Below are 21,547 nucleotides of genomic sequence, written 5' to 3' on the forward strand. Positions count from 1 at the left end.
TGTGGTCCTTTTCAACCCAGGCCATTCTAGGATTTCCTATTAGCTGAGCAGCAAGTTGTCTTTGTTGTCATATCAGGAAAATTTCAGCCTGGATGTGTCCTTCTAAACCAGTGTACCATCACAGTGTAAAATACCTAAATTTTCTTTTCCTCCATTTTAAGCAACTTTTCCACCTTGAATCTTCTTGGTGCATTTAGCATTTGATGGTTCAGCAGTATTCCTTCTACACTGATGGCTTTTTGTCAATGCAAAGAAAACAATTATCATCTTTTGACATGCTGCCCTTTTACCTTCTCCCCGATAATCACAGAATCACTGAGGTTGGAAAAGACCTCTAAGATCCCCCAAGTCCAACCCCAACCCATCCCACCATACCCACTGACCACAGCCCTCAGTGCCACATCTCCATATTTCTTCAACACCTCCAGGAATGGAGGAACACTGCACCGTTCCCTGTTCTGCAGCCATTCCACATGCAAAAGGTACCTTTTTTCATAATTTGTCCATAATGACCGAGCTTAATTCACCCAATCTTTAACTGCTTTTGCTGTTTCTCCCTGGACATCCTCAATGCCATGTACTCCATGGCAACCTTCCCAGATAGCAAACCTTGGTGGCGTAGCTCACGGGTGGGTGAAGGTGATTGATCCCAGCGTGGTTCTGGAACACTGTGGTCCATGTTAGCCCCGCAGGGCTGATCTTGGTGGTCACAGGACTTGCTGCTTCCTCCACCAGGGATGCAGCCAACCCTTATGTCTGCATAGCTCTGCTCTGGCCACCCCACCGTGCAAACCACAGCCGGGCCACCTGAGGAAGAGCAGCACCAGCTGCACTGCTTGAACAATGAGCATAAGCAGCACCTGGGTTTTATGGCAAAGGCAGCCTGCTGTCTGTCCAGCCCAAAGAAGGACCAGATCCAACTGCAGAGATGTGGTCTATTCCATTTTCTTCCTAGCTACTGTGTGACCTTGGGTTTGTTTTTCTGCTCCACGTATCCCTCCAGTTTTCGCTCCTATCATTGTAGATGTGAGCAAAGACGATCCTTAAAATCTGCAGAATATCAAGCTCTGGTTCCTGGATTGTGCCTGATGCATTTAAGTCCTATTTAAATACACTAAAGCTGCTCACATAAATGGCCTCAGTATTCACAGTAGCTATGCACTGTTGATTTAATTATTAGGCTCTGGATTACAGCAGTGGCTAGAAATTCTTGGAATAAAAATCAGCTCAGCTGCCTTGTCTTGCATAATTACAGTATTCCATTAATAGCCAGTTATTTGGATTTATTAAGAAGCAGAAATAAATTTTAAAAAAAAAAATAAAGTAAAATCTAACCCCAAACTTGTTCAATATTTTTCTTTTACGCGAGCTGCCAGTATTCCAAGGCAGATACTTCTCAGAATTGATTAGCCAAGTGACTTTTTCCATTCTGGAAGGTCAGACTGTAAAATAAAAATAAATTATTTAAAAGAGAAAAAAAAAAAAAAAAAAAAAAGAAGAAAAAAAAAAAAAAGAAGGGAAGAAATACAATGAAAACTTTTGGGAATATTTTCTCATCAGCGTTATGAAATCCTGTTTCCATTTACCACTGAAGAAAACTGCAGTTGGCTGGAAAATATCTGGGTCTTTTCTTTGCCCTTGTATCATCTCAGGGTTGGGTTTTTTTCGTTTGTTTGTTTGTAAAAAATCTGTCAAAATTCGAGGGGAAAACTCCTGTTCTTCTGACAATAATTAGTCTGTTTTCCCCACCAACAGAGACAACACGGCCCCGCAGACTGTTCGATCTAATTAGACAACCCATTTATTTGCACCCAATTAACATATCTAATGGGAAATGTGACCAACTTAACATTCCTCCCCAAACATATCTATTATGTTTAATGGGGCCACGCACCCCTGGCTGAGAACCTGTGATCAAACCTAACCTAGGATCCCACTGTGGAAACAGATACTCTCCAAACTGCCATTTGTCAGCATCCAGCCCTTGGAGGCAGGAGGAGAAAAAAGGACAGCTGGTGCTTTTTAATTATACTCAAGCTGAGTGGAAAATGCCTTCACTTCCTATAAACACTTTTAAGATTTTCCCCCACTGGGACGAAACCAAGGTCTGGAAATGCACATCTTTTACACTGGGGAAAGACTCAGATTTCCCATCACCTTTATAGACTCATCAAAAGGTTTGAGTTGGAAGGGACCCTTAGAGGCCATCTGATCCCACTCCCCTGCGATGAACAGAGACACCCACAGCTCCATCAGGTGCCCAGAGCCTGGTCCAGCCCCAGCGTTGCTCATTTGTGACCAAGGACTCAATTAACCGGACAGTGACTTCCTCCTGTTCCAGAGAGGATATTTGAATAACTTCCTTGGGACAAACGTTGCTTCTTTTCTTCATGCCCCAAGTCATAACAAGCCCTTCTGAAGCATAGAGCCAAATAATTCTTGGAGTTGGAAGGGACTTTTGAAAGTCAGCTGGTCCAACTCATGATGCATGGCCCATCATCCGTCCATGATCATGGTGGGCATTCATGATGGACATGCAGCCAAGACTGTAGGATGACATCACTATGCTGATAAGGAACAGGAATACAAAATACTGAGTGATGTGAAGGAAGGTGAATAGAAATTGTTCCCTAGTAGTAAGGTTTGGATCATAAAACGGAAGGGGAAGAAAATGGCTTGCATCAATTCAGCTCTGAGCACCTGATGGAGCTGCAGATGTCCCTGTTCATTGCTGGGGAGTTGGGCCAGGTGGCCTTTAATGGTCCTATCCAGCTTGAACGATTCCATGATTGTATAATATATAATTTCTGAGAGCAAACAGAGATTCAGATGTGTTCACGTGAGCAGCAAGCAACCCACGCTCCTTTAGAAATGAGGTCACACAACACTCATGGAGGACAGTAGCAAGCCCCAGGCCCCCATCTGCACCAACACAATGAGAATGCTCCATTGCATTTCCCTATACCATAGCCTACCTCAAGGTTCCAGATATCTGAAAAATAAATAAATAAATAAAATAAATTACAGAAAGGCCCCAAACAGGCCAGAAACAAAGGTCACAATGAGTAACTCCTCAGGTCCAAGCAGATTTTTAATGTAATGGGTCTATAATCTGTTTCCATAAACACACCAATGATCTTTTTGCTCTTTTCAGAACTAAGAAATTCTTTGTCCGTCCCATGCCTGAGCCATCCACGTCCCTGGAACATTCTTGTTTAGTCTCCTGAAATGTTATTAACAACCCCAGCGACAGAGAACCATAAATCCCTGCATCCCCCTGAACTTTACTGCACTCCGAACTGTTTGGATATTCAGTATCAACAAATCATCCCGATAAATATGATTTCTTTGATGGCATTTCATCAAAATAGTTTACGACTCTGACATTTTGAGCGTGGATTTACAGCAGCTGCAGCTTGTGCAAGACGGGCGGTCACCTTATTGAAATTCACCTTAGGAAAAGGATGGAAAAAGAAAGTCACAGCAGCTCCTCCAATGCTGAGTTTAAAGAGATTCTGCTTCTTCTTTCCCACACTTTCTTGGAAACAGCAGGAGTTTGGGGATCCGCAAGACAAACATTGGCTTTGGCTCATCCGAATCATGATGAAAATGGGAGCGGGCCTCCAGCTCCAAGTTCCCAAGCAGATGCAGGGAGAGGTTTCCAGATTCACTTAGCTCAGCGATGGCCATAGGTGGTTTCACCACTTGTTTCTGTTGGGAAGTGGCTCATCTGGTTTGTATGCATCCATCTCTGTGCTCAACTGCTGCGTCGCTGCAAAGGTTTCAAAATGCCTAAGAAAGAGGAAGAAAATGTCATTGGAAGAAGCATTTCTGCTAGAGAGAGGGATTTAGTGCCCCTGGGAAGGGCATGCCTAGAACGTATGTAATGCCCTGGTCCTTGGCATTCATAACCAGCACTGAGCTGGTAAGAAGAAAGGCTAAAGGTAAATTGGGAAGTGGCAATATGGAAACTCGTGAAAGAAGAGGGGAAGGGAATTTTGTCTGAATTTTCAGGCAGTGCCTAAGAAGGAAGATAATCTGTTGTATACATGTGATTGAGAACAGTCTCGGGAAGAGAACAGCTAATAAATTCAAAGACAGAAGGACTCTAGGGGTAGGCTGACCATGAAGAACTCAGTCTGGTAGCTGGAAGGGAATGGCTGAAACAGCAGAACAGTGAGATTCTGAAACAGCCTCATTAGGAAACACGAGGGCAATAAGGGACACCTGCCTGTTTATGAAGGGTTGCTTGTGGCTTTGTGAAGTAGACTGTGACCAGACTTCACAACCCTAGAATCGTAGAATCCTTGGAATTGGAAGGGACCTTTAAAGCTCATCCTGTCCAACTCCCTGCAATGAACAGGGACACCACAGATAGACCAGGTTGCCCAGGCCTGATCCAGCCTTGCCTTGAAAGTCCTCAGGGATGGGGCATCAAACACACCTCTGGGCAACCTGTTCTTTCCTTGCCTATTATGTGAAAACCTGAGAATTTATCCCTAGAGAGGAGCTGTGCATGGGACAGATCCTGGTGGGGCTGGGGACCCTCCTGTACAGCCATCACCTCTCAGCATCACCTACAAACAAGAGTTTTTGGTGTTCTGTCCTCTTGCATCCCCTCCCTAGGACCTGAAATATGTGCTTAAGTCAAAGGATATTTATTTTCCCATTGTCTAATTCTTGATCCTGATCCCTCAGACTTGCATCAGAGCCTGACCTCAAGAAAATACAACTTGTTGAAAAAGGTCAGTTTAGAGGAAACAGCTATTTTTAAGTTGTCATTTAGAAATGTGCTTGAATAACACATAACAAAGGTATTTTTCAGGGTTTCTCTCAGATTTTTCACCCCAGTCATGACATTATCCTCCTTTAGAGTATCCTGGCTTCAGCACTGTCCTTACAGCTAATGCTGGTTTATTTCTCCATCTACACAAAACAAATCTCTCTGTCCCTTTAGTGAACTGCAGCGTGATGCTCAGAGGCCTATACTTAGCCATACCCACCTTTTCAAGGCAGCCTCATCTCAGAGCAGTCCATGGACACTAGGATGGGGAAACTCATTCAAAGGCTTCTCAAAATCTGGAGGAATGAAGGAAAGATGTCTTTCCTTTATTTCAATCTTTTCATTTGAAAAGGCACTACTTCTTTGGCATTCAGTGTTCTAAGTCTGCTTTATCCTTTGGCTTTCACCTTGTAAATTTTGTTAATTTTCCCTTTATTCCCACGTGTCCTCCTTGCGTATCAGAATCATTTTGAAAAGAAGGGATTGGAGAAAAGAGTCATCAATGAATCCCATAGCAAAATTAATCAACTCAGATTTTAATGAAGGGAAAAGATGCTTTAAGATCCAGGGACTCGACAAAGCTGTGCCTCCAGTGGCTCACATCCTAAAGGAAGCTGCCATTGCTGCAGGCAGAATTTGGTCTCATCTCTGAATGGAGAGGATTGGGATGCAGCTGTGCTCTCAGGCATCATGGAATTTAACCCAAAGCAAAGTCTAAGGCTTGTCCACATTAATCTGCTCCCAGGTTCGATGAGGGAGCAGACCCAGGGGTGAGGAGAGGGGACCAGGCATGGAACTCCCATCAGAATGCAGGGTGTATCTGATGCTGCCAGGGAACCAGGCAGTCTCAACAGTGTGGAGTTGGCTTCTGGGCCGTTAAGCCAAGTATACCTGTAATATAATTAAATTAATATGCCTCGTAGGGAAATAAATAAGTTCTGCAGTTCAGTCATTGTAGAAGTAAAAGCGCCCTGTAGATAAATCTATTGCTACTGTTGTTTTGGTTTTCCTTCTTGTTTGCTTTCTCTTTCATTTTGGAGAGAACTCTTTGTCAAACAAACCCTGTTTTGTCTTCTGATGAGCAAATGCGTTTGGCTGACAGTGATACAGACATAACGTACTTGGATGGCAGAATTGCACTTTTCTTAGTGAAATAATTAAATCAATAACAGCATGCTGGTGGAATCAAGAGCAGAATGACTGGCTGGTCCCAGGATACGTGCATCACTAGAAAATCACTGTGAGAAGAATCTTAATCTTAATCTGTGATCTTAATAATGCTCAACATTTTTAATGTTGATCTAGAAACACACCTGTAATCCTGGAAAAGGTACAGGTAAAGTTTCATAGTGCCAAACAATAAAAAGGGCTGGCCAATCACACATAAATTACCTGAATTAATAACATGTATTTTCTTTCTGTGCTTATGCAAAGTCACCCATGTATCTAGGAATCAGAAAAGCCAAAACTGGAGAATGACGGACTGAGAAAGCAGCAACTCTTTAGAGGATTTAAGGGTCAGAGAAGATTGGAAGCTCATTGTGAGCTCCCTTTGCAACTGAATCTTTGCAGAGATTAAGGGAATCCTTAAAAGCACCAGCAACAAAGAAGGGAAGGGAAGGGAAGGGAAGGGAAGGGAAGGGAAGGGAAGGGAAGGGAAGGGAAGGGAAGGGAAGGGAAGGGAAGGGAAGGGAAGGGAAGGGAAGGGAAGGGAAGGGAAGGGAAGGGAAGGGAAGGGAAGGGAAGGGAAGGGAAGGGAAGGGAGCTCAGTGCGGAGGAGGCAAGCAGTGGGATTTGGTGCACTTGAAGAACAAACAAACCAGAGGCAGTGCAGGAAACAATATTGGTTGAAAAACTGGGATATATATATATGAGTGAATTAGGTTTCACCTCTTTTAACTCTCAATGCCTAAAGCTAACGTTATGGAATACTACCTGAAGGAGTTTAGACTGTAAACTCAGATGAATGATATTTGGATGGCATTGTACTGCAGGCATGATGTTTCTACATTGCTTGAGTTGTGACAAACTGGCTTAGAATCATAAAATAGCTTAGGTTGGAAGGGACTTTAAAGATCATCTAGTTCTAACCCCCAAATGATCCCGAGCAGAAGAGATGAGCGTGTCAAGGAGTTTCAGAAGCCAAAAAATGCAAACAGGAAATTTGTCACATCTTTTCTTAGATAGAGCAAAGATGTTTGGATTGAACTCCAAAGGGGAATGCTGAATTCACCAGTCCTGGAGAAAAGCAAGCTGGAGTGGATGACCTGTTTTGATCAACCACACGCTAGTAAGCCTCAAGGCAAGAGACGTGCAGTGTCTTCACACTGTGCTATGCAAGGGATTAAAGTAGGAGGTTCCATGGTCCCTCTTGACCTTCCACAGACATACAGAACCTCTGGAGGGGGCCTCTGGAGCTCCCCAAGTCCAACCCAACTCCCAAAAACCAGTTCCCTGCAGCAAGTTTCTCAGAAAACTGTTCAGGTGGGTTTCATAGAATCATAGAATGGCCTGCACTGAAAAAAGGTCCTCAAAGATCATCCAGTTTCAACCCCCCTGCCATGGGCAGGGTCACCAATTGCCAGACCAGGCTGCCCAGACTCACATAGGTTTGAGTGTCTCCAAAGAAGGAAACTGCACCAGCTCTCTGTGCAGCTGGTTCCAAGGGCTCTGTCAACCCCAAAGTTCATGTTGTTAAAAGGACTGTTATTTCCTTCCACTTTAAAGCTGTTTGGCAGATAAAGACCTGCTGGGTGGACCTGTACTCCTGCAGGAAACTCGCTGTGTGTTGTGGGCTGAAAAGTACTCTTCTCCCAGCAAACTGTTTGCTAAGTCAGAGGAGGGTGTGATGATGGGAGTGGTAAAATATGGGAACTAATCTGTGCACCTGCTGCAATCTTCCTTCTCTCTGCTGGTATGGGAAGCCTGATTTATGGGCATGATTTATGTCACCTTTCCACACTGTGGACCGCTGGTACACTCTCCCTGAAGCAATCTAAGCAAAGTGTTATATGAACAAAGAGAGACTGCATCGTATTTCTGCCATGCTGCTGTTCAGAGCTAAAAAGCAAACTCTGCTGAGTTGACTTTCCCTTCTCTTTAATCCCCCAAAGAGTTCCATCTCAAAGTGCCTTTCTGTAACTCCCTCAAGGGAGAGTGAGGGGCAGGGAGTGAGGACACAACCTGTGCTACGTCTTATGCCTTCAAAGCTGGGGAGTGGTCCAAATATTTAATTTGGAAATATTACTTTAACAAGCACAGTATAGATGCAGCCACGGTTTGCCTCTCTCCATTTCATGGTTCTGGCTCAAAAAACAGAAGGAAAAAAAAAAAGAGAAAAGCAAGATTTAATTCCAGCGACAAGTAATTCCAAGACAGTCTTATTTCTGAACTGCAGGACAGTGTTGACCATAATGGATTCAGGATATCAAACACCAGGTCCTGCAGACCTCACTCAAACCTTTGTCATCATTTTGTCTGCCTCAAAGGAAATGAGGGCCCATTGGGGCTGGATTGGGGGTCGTGTAGAGACTGGTGGCCTTGCCTTTGCACCCATTTTAGAATCATAGAATCATTAAGGTCAGAAAAGACATCTGAGAACATAGAATCATAGAATGGCTTGGGTTGGAAGAGACCTCAAGGATCATCAAGCTCCAACCCCCCTGTCACAGGCAGGGCCACCAACCTCCACATTTAATACCAGACCAGGCTGCCAAGATCAAGTCCAACCAACAAACTCATTCCCACCATGCCTACTCATAAGATCATAGCATCATAGAATCATTAAGGTTGGAAAGGGCCTCTAAGATCATAAAATCCAACCACAGACCCATCATCACCACTTTGCACAATAAACCATGGCCATAGAGCAGGTTCCCAGGCAGTGCCAAAGGACAGAACCTAATAGCAAACAGGTGACCATATTTTCTCCCTTCCTTGTATGCAGGAAAGTCGGAATCCTGCTCGTTGCTTTGCAAAGGAATCATTACTGTGTTTGGGTAGAAAGGGCTTTTAAGCATTTCAACCAGGAAATCCTTTCTTGCAAGCCCCAGTTCATGCCCAGCTGAATTGGAGTTGGTGTCTGTCACTGCCAGACAGGAGAACAGGAGTGGATATCACAAACACAACATCAGCTCAGGGCTCAAAATAATCGCTCCACAATCACCACAGCACAGAATGAAGCCGATAACTCATTAGGGAGGAATATGTAGGCAATTAATGTTAATTTCAGTTGACAATTGTAACCTGATGGCTGACTGACGCACCATAATCTGTGCGAAGGAAATAGCTCTCATAGCTGCTTAATTAATGATAAACAGAGCCTTTGTTGCTGGTGTTGTTAAAAAAAGAAAAAAGAAAAAAAAAAAAAAAAGAAGAAGAAAGAAAAATCAATGCAGATTTTTTGCCACATGTGCAAAATGCATTCTGGAGGGCCAGCGCTAACAAACCTTGGTGACAAGCACAAGCCCGTTGCTTCATCCTTTCATTCCAATGGTATGAGATGGAACGTGAAGCATAATGCATGATCTTGTCGTGGGAAGCACCCAACCCAACAGAACCCACTCCAAATGGACAGGAAGGGAGAATTGGGCAGGCCTTGCGTGCTGTGCTCTGCCCGGGGATCCAGAGACGTGCTGACATCGCCTGGAAACTCTTGACACAGATCATTCTTCTGGCTTTCTGCTGCTTCATCATATGTTTCCTGCATTGTCTTTCTCTGTCGTTATTTATTTTCAAGCACGGACGTGTGTCAGTAAATAAGAGCTCTGATGATTCTCTCTTTTGTTCTTTTTCTGGGTTTGCAAGCATACGGATTCCCCTCCCAGCAATGATGCAGCCATTAGGCTTGTCCCATACACCTGAGTACTCCCAACACTAATTCTACCATATTCCTGTTACCTGAAGAGTTACTTAAGACAATAGCAGAGTTCTGCCACATGGAGTTTCTCTATAGCAAGGTCCTGGAGTCAGCACACAAGTGGCCTTGACACAAGCCAGGACATTCCAGGGCTCAATGAAGAACAAGGCATAAAGGAGGTCCACTGGGAGCCTCACCTTACAGCCAACTTTAAATGTGAAACATCAGATATAAAAGCACAGACAGTTAATGAATGTGGCCTTGAAACTGGTTTAGAGTCTTCTTGTTAAATTAGAGGTAAAACTAGATGGATCTGAGCCATCCATGCAGTCCTGGCTTCTCCTATGACCTCAGTATCACAAGGCAGCTTTTATCCACCCATGCAACACTGCAGGTTTGACACAATCCTGACTCTCGCTTCCCTGTCTGGAAAAGTACCTTCTGACTCCCACTGAAGGGAAGGGGAAAGATCTGGCAGATATGTGGCACTGGGAGCCTAGATTTGCTGCTGGCATGATGCAAGGGTCCATTGATGGATTTACTCTTGCAAAGAAAGCTTTCTCAAAGTGCAATTAATTTTTTTATTGGTGTTTAAATCCCTGGGAAAAACAAAACAGAACAGATGACTATTTAGAAATAAATCTACTTCCAAGGAGTCTTGGTGGCCTCGTGCTGCAAGAATACCAGGTAAAGACTAATTTCTCTTATAGACTTTGAGCAGCAATGATCTGGAGCTGTGGGCTGAAAGCAGATGTTGGTGAATGACCTCTCTGAGCAGTGTTGAGCAATCCTTATCTGAGGGACATGGTTAGTGGGCACGGTGATGATGGGTTGATGGTTGGACCTGATGGTCTTAGAGGTCTTTTCCAAACTTAATGATTCTGTGATTAAAGCCTTCATTTGAGAGGGGAGAAAAGCATCCATAACTTCTCAAGGAAGGAAAGCTCTGGAATCTGTGGTTGTTCCTGGATTCATGCATGGTCTGAGCATTTCCCTTTCCCACAGCACATTTCCCTCACTGTGAAATGCAAATGACGATGTTTGTCTGTAATGGTGGAACACGTGTGGGTTTAATTTCAGATTTCACCTGCTGTGGCAGAATGAGAGGATCTGTTCTGGGTCCACAGGTTAAGCACGGGAAAGATTCTGCTTAGCAATTAATTCCTGTTATAACTGTATATTGTTTGTTTTTCAGGCTTCCACGACTGTGGCGCTTAAAAGGGAACACTGCACTTAAATTTCAGTGAGAGTTTCAATAAAGACAAGGAAGAAAACATCTCAGTGCAAAAGAAAAGCACTGGACTAGCTTTGCTAAGAGGCTTATGGTATCTCCATGGTACAACGGAGAGCATGGTGGTGATGGTGGGCATGTGGTGATGGGTTGGATGGTGATGGTAGGACTAGATGATCTCAGTGGTCTTTTCCAACCTTCACGATTCTATGATTTTGCAACTCAGGAAGTTGTTTTGCAGTGAAATACCTTTGTACAACTGTTTAGATCTGCTTCTGAGTTGCAACCTGGTCTGAGATCCTTTCCAGATTTATTTTCTATGATGAAAACAAGACCTACAGAACAGAAAATGCTCCTTTTCACACCACCCTCTTTTTTTCTTCTACTGATTCCCCCCCCCCTTTTTTTTTCTCTTCTCTTTGTCACATAACTGCTCTTGAGAGCTGGAGTACTTCTCTCCTATTGTGCAAACTCAACAACGTGTCTCATCCCCAAGCTTTTCTCTTTTTCCTCTCTCCATGCAAAACTTTCTTCATCATCTTTTGGGAACTTTCCCTCCACCTTCTCCACCATCTTCACCAGCTGTTTCTGCAGTCAACAGCATTTGTTTTCCTGGTGGAGAACAGTACAAGGACTGTCATGTGCTCTGCCTCAAAAACAGAAGAAAAGCCATGTCAGCTCAAGAGCCCAAGGGCTGAAGAACCTTGTTTGCCACCTCTGCAAGCACGCAAGCCCTTGCTGCAGCCATGGTTTCGTAGCACCCAGAGCTCAATGCAAGATGTGGGACAGTTTGTAGACACCACAGACATACAGAGCCTTATTTCTGGGCATGGATATTTAGCAGAGAATGTAGTGCATATGGTGGAATGGCAGTAAATCTGTGATCATTACGTAAGTCCAGCAATGGTCCCACACATGGGAAAGGACGTGGGATGCTGTGGAGGAGTGCAGAAGGCAAAAGTCATTAGAGCTGTAGAAGTCTCCTACGAAGAAAGGTTGAGGGAACTGGGATTGTTTAGCTAAGAGAAGAGAAGGCTCCAAAGAGACCTTATTGTGGCCTTCCAGTACTTGAAGGGAGTGTATAAACAGAAGGGGGGATGGCTGTTTACGAGGATGGATGGTGATAGGACAAGGGGGAGTGGTTTTAAACTGAGACAGGGGAGGTTTAAGTTGGATATTAGGAGGAAGTTTTTCACCCAGAGGGTGGTGAGGCACTGGAACAGGTTGCCCAAGGAGGCTGTGGATGCCCCAGCCCTGCAGGCATTCAAGGCCAGGCTGGATGTGGCTCTGGGCAGACTGGGCTGCTGGTTGGTGACCCTGCACGTAGCAGGGGGTTGGAACTGGATGAGCATTGTGCTCCTTTGCAACTCAGGCCATTCTATGACTCTATGAAGAGAAAATACATATTTGCAACGTTCTATGATTCTAAGTCGTAGAGCCATAGAATGGCTGTGCCTCCATGGCTGAGATCTGCCAGTCTGAATCCCTTCTCTCTCCTCTTTCCAACATTCTGCAAAGAAAATATTACAATCTGACGACGACAAAGCCCCTCCATTCACAAGACTTTCTGCTGACCTCACTCATGTTTTCCCAACCCCAAAGTGGCTGAGCAAACAAGGGAACGATTTGGAGCTACTGCAAGCCTGCCTGGGAGTCACGATGATTAAACCCATTGGCCCTGACCCAAATCTAATGTGAAAACTCTCTCCATGCTCACCTATCATCATCAATTCTGCCTTTATCAGGCAGGCGGTTACTTGCTCCTCGCTTGCTCTGGCTGCTCCACAAAACCTCCAGGGCCAGCAAGGGAAGGAGAATAAATACCCCATCTCCACTGAGACCTCAGTGCTGCCTCTCAACTCCTCAGGTTTCCTGCTGAAGTCCTGGCTGCCTTTTGTGTGGCTTCAAAAAGGAGTTATTATGGCCTCTTCATTCGCCTCTATCCCCACTTGCTTCAGCTCTATTCAGGCACAATGGAGGTTTCTCTGAGAGGAGAGCTGATAATATCACTTCTCAGGCAAAGAGCTTAATTCCCACTTCGAGGTTGGGCAAGGCATGCTCTGCAAGGAGCTGCTCTCTGCAAAAAAGCCACCTGAATACAGCAGACAAACCTACTAAAGCTTGGAGAGCACTGCTTATAGGTATTACCTTTTCCCCCCAAACACAGAAGAACAAAGAGTTCCCTGGAATGTGGCTTATTTAACATAGTAAACATTAAGCAACTTGTGGTTGATATAAATGCTTCTTTAATAGGCTGGTGACATTCCTTGGGACCTGTCCAAGTCCATGTATAACTCCAGCTCTGCTCTCCCAGACTCCGTTTCCCTCCTCCCTGCAGATGCTTTTTTAATGCCACAGTAGCAGACTAACGTAATTTGCAGCAGAACAGATGCCTGCTCTCCTCGTGCATCGCATAGGGAGCTCCAGTGCCTAACTTGGGCCTTGGTCTTCTGTCCATGGGGATAACAACTCTCAAATGGAATTCAAGAATAGAATTTTTTCAGTTGGAAGGGGCTTTTAAAAGCCATCTGGCCCCATTTCTTGCAATGAACACAGACACTCACAGCTCCATCAGGTGTCTGGAGCCTCATCCAGCCTGACCTGAGTGTCTCCAGATATGGTGCACCACCACCTCTGGGCAACCTGTGGCCAGTGCACATTTACTCTTATTGTCAAGAACTTTTTCCTTGTATCAAATTCTAATCTCCTCTCTTTTAGTAGGAAATCATTTCCCCATGTCCTGTCACAGCAGACTCTGCTAAAGAGTTTGTCTCTTTCTTTCTGTAAGATCCCTTTAAGAAGAAGAAACTCTGGGAGAAGCAATTTTGCTTCTTTTCCTATCATTAATAAAAAGAGTTTTTTACCTTTTCATGTAGAATATTGAGTGGATTGTATTTCCACAGGCAGATGTTGACATGAATTCAAGGCCTGACTACAGACCTAAATATGAGAGGGCTGAGGACCAATGGGGCAGGTTGGCTGGCACTTGTGCTGCTCAGGTTCATCCCCATTGCTGAAGTCCGCATCCATGCCATGTGGCAGCCAGACCTGACTCTCCTCTTAGCACACATTTTCTGCTGGTTTTTTTTTTTTCTGTTTTGTTCTGGTTTTTTGGGTGTTTGTTTTTTTTTTTTTCCCAACTCAAAGTGTTTGAAATAGTGTCGACAGGTCTGGAGGTGACCAAGCCCAGCTGGATGCAATCTCACCCTAAATGGAGTCCCAGGACTGAGCTGTCCCCATGGCCACGTCTCAGAGGGACCGACTTGGGGTGGTCCAGGACCGAGCCAGGAAAGAGGTGTGAGTGAAACACTGAGGACAGGGAGGGGCCCAGGGCTGCAGCCTCCCTCGTGTCCATCTATCCAAAGTTTCCACTTTGGGGAACATTCCACAGTTTTAATGTATTATTTTTTTATGACTAAACCCCAAAGTGCACAGTCATTCGCCAAGAGGTGACATCTGGCTAAATAAATAACAATTATTGGCTGGTCCAGCACATGTTTTATTTCGACTGAAACTTTGTTTTTAATAAGCGAAACACAGAATATAAATGGGACGGTCGCATATTCAAACACATGCATACACACATATAATTTGTGTGTTGTGTGTGTTTGGAAGGAAGAGTAAATCCCACATGAAAGAAAATCAAACGCAGGACTTTTGTCCATGTGTTTCAATTACTGAGATCTAAATAAAAATAGAGTGGATGTCAACCTGCTTATTTTTAGCCATTTTGATCGCAGTGAAAATAACACAGAAAAGAACATTTCACCAAAATTCTCCTGACCTTGTCTAGCCCTGCAGATGACAACTTATTTGCTACCATGATTATTATCCTCGCTGGGCTCCAGAAGCAGTAAGCACAGAGGCAGGCAGTGAACCTGCAGATTTTGGGTGCCTAGCTTAAGTCTTGCATACAATGTGAAGCTTCCCTACGTCTTGTGTTTCTCTCCTGCTCTCTATGCATGGCACACATGTATTGGCCACCACTTGTTTCAATGGCAATGGTATGATTCTGAGTCTCCAGTCACAGTCAGCACAAATGAAGACCCTCAGTTAGGATTAAAAGAAAAGAAATAATCAGAGCAGGTGCTGCAGGCAGAGATGAGGCGGTTGGCAACCCTGCCCATGGAAGTGGGGTTGAACGATGATCTTTGAGGCTGTTCTCAACTCAGGCCATTCCAAAATTCTATGAAATGAGATGGGCTGGCTCTCCCTGCATCACACTGTGATCCAGGCTCTGGAATCATGTTTTCCATTAGCAAAGCTACTCAGAAGACTCCAAAACCTCTCCAGCACAGTGCATCTTCCACTCACATTAGCAGGAGAAGGTTGAAAGGCAGACGTGACTCCTGCTGCTCAAACACCTGGAACTACTGGTTGGATGCTGAGCAGCTTGTAGATCCACCTTCAGTGTGAAATGGACAGTAAAATTCAAAGCCAAATGTGAGCTAAGAACATCTGCTGCTCAGAGTGCTGGGGTAGTCCCCATCCTTGGAGGTACTCAAGAACCATGGAGATGTAGGACTGAGGGACATGGTTTGATGGCTATAGAGGTTGGCATGAGCATGGTGGCAGGCATGGGTTGACAGCTGAACTTGCTAATATCAGAGATATTTCCCAACCTTAATGAATCTGTGATTCTATGATAAGAGTTTCAGGTACACACATGGCATTTGTTGTTACACTGCCCATCAAACAGGAATGTCACAGTGTTGAAAGGAGGCTGATCTAATCCAAGAGACAATAGTGCATAAGTGACAGGAGACAACAGCTGGCATAACTGACCTCAGGGCAAGGGGAGGTGCTGGCTGCTCCTGCTTGCTGCTGATCCTTGCTTGCATCCTGCTGATGCTCTGCAAGGGCATTAAAGGCAGCATGAGGCATGGGCTGAGCATCCATGAGACTAATACATCATGGGCCACATTGCTCTGTCATTTTCTCCACACTGGAACAATATTGGAGGCAAAGAGAAAGGCAATATTATGCAGAGATACAGACCTGGGATGAGGAATAGAAGCAGAATCCTTACCTGTTCTGGGGAAAAAATACATTAGTATTTGTAACAGCAAAAAATTACAATGCTATGAAAGGTTATTGGCCAGCAGGGTAAGGATTTCATTTGCCACCTCTTCCTCCCCAGGCCATCAGGTAGTAGTGTGAGACAAGGCAACCCATTGCTAGTCCTCCTCCAAAGACATTCAATAAAATAACATAAAAATAAGAGTGATGTCCCTATGAGGAGGGAGACAAAAAACAAAGTGCATTTCATAAGGAGCTGGGTGACTCTTGTGTGCATTTAAACTGTAAATTCAGGTTTTTTTAGGCAACATCCATCTGCTCTTTAGTGCATGGAGTCACTGTGCACCATGATGGAAGATGGGACATGGTAAGTGGGCATGGTGGGGATGGGTTATGGTTGGACTTGGTGATTTTAGAGGCCTTCTCCAACCTTAAAGATTCCATGATTCTAAGAGGGCATTGTGATGATGATGAGTTGATGGTTGAATTTGATGATCTTTTCTAACCTCCTTCTGTGATCTCCTTCATGGGATACAGCTGGAGACAGCTATGGCCATATAGCATCTGGTTGTGCCAATTGATAGGAGCTGCTCATTCTATTCCAAGTCTCTGCTATCAGCAGGTTAAAAGGGAAGATTTTACCCATCTCAGTGGACCTGAGCTCTCTTTCTTGACCTTCAAGGAGATCACCATCTCTTCTAAAAATGGGGAAACTGAGGCAAGAGATGGGGGAGGGGGAGGGGGGGAGGGAAGATCAGGTGGCAGGAACAGAAGGGTTCTGGTTGCTGAACTGGGCAAGAAATCTAAACCTGTACTGGCTTAAGGCTGGGAACATCCCAGTTCAGGCCTGGATCTGCACAAGGACAACAGAGACTGGGGAGCATCTGGGGTCAGCCCACTGCAGGAGCCTTAGAGAGCGGCAGAAAGTGTAAAAGATTAGAAATCACAGAATGATTGTGATGGGAAAAGACAGCTAAGATGACCAAGTCCTATCCCAACTCATCTCCACCATGCCCACTAGCCATGTCCCCATGTGCCAATCCTTTGGAGAAGAAACATTTCCTAGTACCCAACCTGACCCTCCGCTGGTGCAATATGAGGTCATCGCCTCTTGTCCTATTGCTGTTACCTGGAAGAAGACAGCCCCCATTCAGGGAGCTGCAGTGAGCAATGAGGTCTCCCCTGAGTTTTCTTTTCCAGATTGACCCATCCCAATTCCCACAGCTGCTCCCCATAAGATTTGTGCTCCAGACCCCTTCACAGCTCCGTTCCCCTCCTGTGGACATGCTCCAGGGCTAGAGAGGAGCCCAACACTGAACGCAGTTCAGACCCCTTTGTACCCCAAAAGGACTAAAAAGAGAAACCACTGGCGGATGGGGAAGGAGAGGTGAAAGGAGAATGAGGGGACACTTTTGTGCCTGCAATCAATTCTTCCGGCTTCTCCTCTTTCATGGGCAGCCACTGGTGGCACAAAACGCAGCAGCAACAGTGCAGCCCATTTATCCACGAGTGGACAAGAGGACTTATTCTCCAGCCCTTGAGAGCAAAATCTTCCCAGGGTTAGGAGGCCGAGCCTGGGGCTTTGGGGAAAAAAAACCCTTTTCATTGCAAGTCATTAGGAAGAGATAAAGGTCTGCCTCGCTGCTCCGCACTCCTGCCAGCGCACCTTCTCAGCCCCGGGACAACAGTGGGGCCATTTTGCAAGGCCCTCTAATTATCCATTTCCTCCCATTGCTACCGCTCACAGAGGAAAGAAAGAAATAGCAAAAGGGCTCATTTCAACAGACCTTATCTGATAGCGCATTCAGGATGGGTTTCTCTCGCTGCCGGCCCTCCCTCTGCTTTCTTTTCTTGCCTCGCTCTCCTCCTGGTGCAGAGGGACCGGGTTTTGTTGTCCGTAGGGCTGGAGGACAGGGTGCACGGTACCGGGATGCCTTTCAGGCTCGTCCTAATTCAGAGCCATTGTCCCAGGCTTTTCTAAGAGGATGACAGCTGACATCAGTTCTCTACCTGCAGATTGGACTGATTTTTTTCCTTCTTTCTGTAAAAGCACGGTCCCATTAAATGCTGCTAAATACAAACCTTCACTAATTGCATTTCAATATGCATTTTTTCCTCTTCCCCCCTCCTCCTCAGTTCTTCACATCAGGTGCTCCTGTAAAAAGGCTGAATTAGGGTGCAGGTGTACAGCATGCAGTGCTCACCATGCAATGTCCCCCATACAGCCTCAAGGCACATTCAGACCATTGCACCAACCCTTCCTATAGCACAATTCATGGCTCCTCTCGCCAGCTGGGCTGTTCTCACATCTTCACCTCGTTTTTATAACTGCACTCTAAGGCATATAGTCTCATCCATGGTTTTTCTGCAGTTCCTCCATTATCTGAAGCCTTTGCATTTTGGTGGCACATAAGGAGCACCAGGACAGCCTCATCTTCTAGGGGCAGATAAATAAATCCCAGCAGAGGAGGAGGGAGGAGTTGGTCAACAGGCTGTCATTAAGCACAATTAAGAACACCTTTTCCTGCTGCCAGTATCCCTTCCCCAAGAAAGAAGTGTGTATGTAAATCCTTTAGGTTCAGGTTAATCTTTGTCTGAGATTCATGCATCTCTGCAAGGCTGCATTTTGCACTCTGCTTTTGCCATGTACAGACTAAAAGCGTTGGAATTCACAATGACCCATTTGGTCACTTACATTCATTCACAGAACAGCTCAGTTTCAACCCAGTTCTCGTGCCCAGCTGAAGCCTCTTGCAAAGAGCCATCTAGATTCTAAGAGCAGTCCCTAAGAGAGAGATCCTGCCCTGCAGGAAAGCAGCAAACTTCTCTCACTTCTCACCTCATTTTTCTCAGCCCTGCTTTGCTTCTCCTTCTGTCTTTTCCTTCCAGGTTGCAGAATACTTTCTTCCTTCTATTTTTTTCATATTACGTTTTTTTTGTGTGTGTGTGTATGCAAAACCTTCCTTTTGATGCACAGAACCAGAGCTGTTTCTACCTCTGACTTTGAAGGCATTCAGTTTGGAAACCAAATTGCTTTCATGGTGTTTTCAGCATGATCTCTCACTTGTCTTCTAAAACACCACCACAAATGGATCAGTGTTTCTATACCAGGCTGACCACTGCTTTCTACTAAGGTAGATATATCATTATATCTGTATTGCATAATACAAAGATCTTTGTAGTTATATACATCCTGGAGTCTAGGAGATACTGTCCTCCTTTGGTAAGAGGATTCACTGATGGATTTCTATGGATAAGTCACTACTAACCATGGTTAATAAACCAGCTGGATGCAGAGCAGAAACAGCTCCCAGGTTCCTTAATGAACATCTTTAGTTCCCTACACTCTGTGTAACATTTTTTAAACACAAAGAAGGTGATTTCCACAGGACAGAAGACACGTAATCACAAAATCCATACCTAATGCCCATGTTTTATTCCAAGGTTAGCAGGAACCTGATACCAAAACGACTGATTAAGTGATAGCAGAGCTTGAGCTCTCTGGTCTGATCCAACCCAACAAAAAGGCACTGATTCCCAAGGTGCGAATGCAAACCAGACAGCACAGAAATTAATAACAAAGCACAGCTGCTTGAGATGTTACAGAGTCAAAACACTCACGCTCTGTTCATTTAGATGTTTAGAAATGCAGTGGGGAGAGATTCCCCCCACACATGGACCACAGCTACGCTCATAAAGAAACAGGGCTGGGGTGCTGGCTGACGTCATGGCCAGCAGTGAGCCATTCCCTGCAGTTTTTGTGCTGCCTATCCTGGGTTTGGGCCAGCATCTCCCCATCATCTCTTGGCCACAGATCAGGGAACGGCATAGGGACTGTCCGTGTTGGAGATGGTCAGGATTCCTATAAAAACCCTTAATGCACAGCCATGGTCTACAGCAACCTCACCCAAAGCTTGGCCCAGATGTGTTCTGAGCCCTCCCTTGACAAGCAGTTCAGAAATGCCATGGAAGCGGCCACAGCACCAAGCTGCCCAAGTAAAAGAAGTGTTTGGAGAACTCTCTTGGACACAGGTTTCAAATTTCGGGTGGTCCTGTATGAGCCACAAGGGTCTTATCCAACCTGGGATATCCCATGATTCTATGATTCTTTATCATGCACCAGAAAGCTGGTGTGACCAGTCAGTGCAGGGCACGTGGGTTAATGACATCCCATCAGTGATGCCAAGGGAGGTGGTGGAGTCACCGAGCCTTGGGGTGTTCAAGGAAAGGCTGGATGTTGTGTTGAGGGACATGGTTTAGTGGGAGCTATTGGGAATAGGTGAACAGTTGGACTGGGTGATCTTTTAGGTCTTTTCCAACCTTGGTGATTCTATGATTCTATGATTCTATGATCATTGGCCCACGCTTTGGCCTCCCTCAGGATATTGAGAGCTCCCTTCCCAGTGCCCCCCGTTGCCTGTAGGGATTGTGCTACAGTTTCTTCCAAGTTTTAAGGCTCTCCAAACTCAACAATCAAAGACACGTCCAACCCACTTGACTGATTTCACAGCTGATTCTCATGGTTCTCTGGGTGCCCATCTCTATTGCTTTTTTTTTGTCTGTTAGCATCTTATCTCTGGAGCATTCAACAAGAACACTGCAATGTTCCTCTAGGTGTAGATCAAAAGCTTCCAAATATGTAATCTTCATTCAGTGAATAACATGAGTTAAACCTATGCAGAGCAAGTTGAGGTGCATCTTTCCATTCTCCTGAAGGTCTTCATGTTAGATAAATTCCTACCAGAGCTCTACGTGAGAAAGCTGGCAAGAGTTCCAAAATATCCCCAGCAGGGATGCAAATCCTCAAGTCTGTATCCTCATATTTTGTGGGGAAAAAAAAAAAAATAAATGTGCTAAATGCTCATAAAATAAAGCAAAACCAAAAATTTCCATGATGTCTTTTCCGAGATCATTGCTCTGTGACAGAAACCAAGCAGATCTCTGCAGCCCATAACCACTTGCTGAGGGGAGGTTAAAGTTGCTGAAAATCCTATTTGACCTTCTGAATGGAGTTAATGAGTCAGAAAACTTCCTGTGGATAATCCAATGAGGTGGATAAAAAGGTCCTGAACTACTTGGCATGAAGTCCCTGCCACAGAATTCCCTTGCTCTCTAATCCCTGACAGCAGAACAGCACAATCTCATCTTCTCTCAAGATTTTATGGGGTTGTCATCATTGCCGTTGAGCTTTCTCTGTGGCTATTGTCTTTTATGGGAAAGTATACTAATTAATAACAAAATGTCTGCTATGTTGACCAGAAGCTAGATGTTACAACATAAGGGAGAACTTTGCCCATATTCTTAACATGTCTTCATTCTTTATTTTTATTTATGATATCCTGAAGGTGACTTACATATAGACCAGGACCTGGTTGAACCGAGTTTAACCCAAATTTACGTATAGTTAAGTAAACCCAGAACATGCAGTTAAAATCTTGGACTTGTTTCTCACTATACTAGGGCAAATAGATCTTATGGAACAGACTCAGAAATAAGTGAAGCCTTTTGTGAACTTCCAAGATGCCATCTGGGCTCCTGAAAAAGCCAGAAAGAGAGGGCCACCTCTCTGGGATGTGATTTCTATCATCCTGAACTCCTACCAAAAAAACAGTTTGTTGAATCACCCTATGGAGATGCCAACAGTTTTCTGATAAAT

General features: G+C 44.8%; 1 long non-coding RNA gene across 1 annotated transcript; it reads right to left on the reverse strand.

Annotated features, from left to right (window-relative positions):
* Positions 1 to 14,017: 14,017 nt before the first annotated feature.
* On the reverse strand, positions 14,018 to 18,300 carry LOC128080569 (uncharacterized). Its single transcript, XR_008206773.1, has 3 exons — positions 18,207 to 18,300; positions 17,679 to 17,868; positions 14,018 to 15,817 (listed from the first exon to the last, which is right to left on the reverse strand). It is a non-coding gene; the product is annotated as an uncharacterized LOC128080569 (long non-coding RNA).
* Positions 18,301 to 21,547: the final 3,247 nt, after the last annotated feature.

This window comes from Tympanuchus pallidicinctus, unplaced genomic scaffold (genome assembly GCF_026119805.1).
Source record: "Tympanuchus pallidicinctus isolate F22 unplaced genomic scaffold, pur_lepc_1.0 scaffold2, whole genome shotgun sequence".
Classification (NCBI taxonomy): domain Eukaryota; kingdom Metazoa; phylum Chordata; class Aves; order Galliformes; family Phasianidae; genus Tympanuchus; species Tympanuchus pallidicinctus.